This window comes from Solanum tuberosum, unplaced genomic scaffold (assembly GCF_000226075.1).
Source record: "Solanum tuberosum cultivar DM 1-3 516 R44 unplaced genomic scaffold, SolTub_3.0 scf00001, whole genome shotgun sequence".
In the NCBI taxonomy this organism is placed as follows: Eukaryota; Viridiplantae; Streptophyta; class Magnoliopsida; order Solanales; family Solanaceae; genus Solanum; species Solanum tuberosum.
The window spans coordinates 6,524,630-6,526,187 of NW_006238927.1; positions in this window are offsets into that span (position 1 = coordinate 6,524,630).

Consider the following 1,558-nt stretch of genomic DNA (forward strand, 5'->3'; position numbering starts at 1 on the left):
TTCTCTTATCTTGATAACAACCAAAGTTGAGTTTGATTATTGATTACTTATTAAGTTCTTACTATTTGTTTTACACAAACACAACCCCCCTTTTATTACCTGTTTCTGGAAATAATTTGACTAATTGAATATAATTGTTGGTTAAAGTAAAGTCTAAACCATTTTCCTCGTGGGATCGATCCCAACTTACAAGTTGGGTTCTTTACTTGATAACGATCGCTTATACTTCTGTAAAGAGGTGTAATTTGAGCGTATCAGTGTCCAGGCTGCTTACAATGAAAGCGCTTGTCTTTCGTCTTAGCCACACCATCCTTATCACCTCCGGGTGTCACAGCCTTGCGGAGCTTTTTCTTGTTCTTCTGGAATTTTGTTGGTTTTGAAGAGGACGGCCCAGCCTGGTCAACCAGGAATGCCGCAGGAGCTTGCTGCTTAAATATAGTCTCTGCCGCTTGCAGCTCATTCAACAATTTCGCTAAAGACATGTCCATCTTATTCATATTATAGTTAAAGCAAAACTATTGAAAACTGTCCAGCAAAGTCTGAAGGATCATCTCAACTGGAGATTCCTTATTAATCTCAGCACCAAGTATCTCCAGCTCATTCAAGTAATTCATCAACTTCAGCACATGTTCTCTGACAGAAGATCCTTCAGCCATTTTTGTGGTCAAAAGGGGTTTCATGGAAGTCTGCTTTGTAGCACGATTCTGCTCACCAAACATCTCCTTAAGAGATGCGAGCATATCGTAAGCAGATGTCATAGACTGATGCTGATGCTGCAAGACATTCGCCATTGAGGCAAGAATGTAACATCTTGCCATCTCATCAGCCTTAACCCATTTTTCATAGGCTTCGACTTCCTCATCAGTAGGATCTGCTGATTTGATAGGAAATTCCTCAACCAATATAAATTTATAACCCTCATAAGTTAGGACAATATCTAAATTTCGTTTCCAATCAACATAGTTTGGACCCTCAAGTTTATTTTGATTCAAGATTGAGGATAGGGGATTGAAGTGAGACATATTTAATCTGAGAGAGATAAAATAGATCATTAATCATACATGATATATTATTAAAAAAAATACAACAAGACTCACATAATCATGCGTATAAACAGTTAGATTCGATTGGGAAACTTAACTATTCAAGCAAATATATGAGCATGTTTAAATATAGTACCAATTAAACAAAACAAGTCCAACTCAGTTAGAGAGTATTCTGTTAAGTATAATAAGGTATATATGGATATAGCTTATGTCTCTTGTTCATTTCAACATGTAACTTAGTTGGAAAGTGTTAAACAAGTCATCAAAACAAACGACATATCAAAATAGTATCAAATTATATGAGTGTATTCGATGGGGAAGAGAACCTGTGTCAACATATAAACTCATATATTTACTATAAAATACATTTATAAGTTTTAGGGATGAACCCTTACACCACTGGATTACTAAAAATAATTTTTCATTTATTTTTTAATGTATCGTAAACAGAAAATTGGCCAAAAACCCATCAAAACGACTCTGAATGGCCATTAAAGGCCCTTGGTCATAGC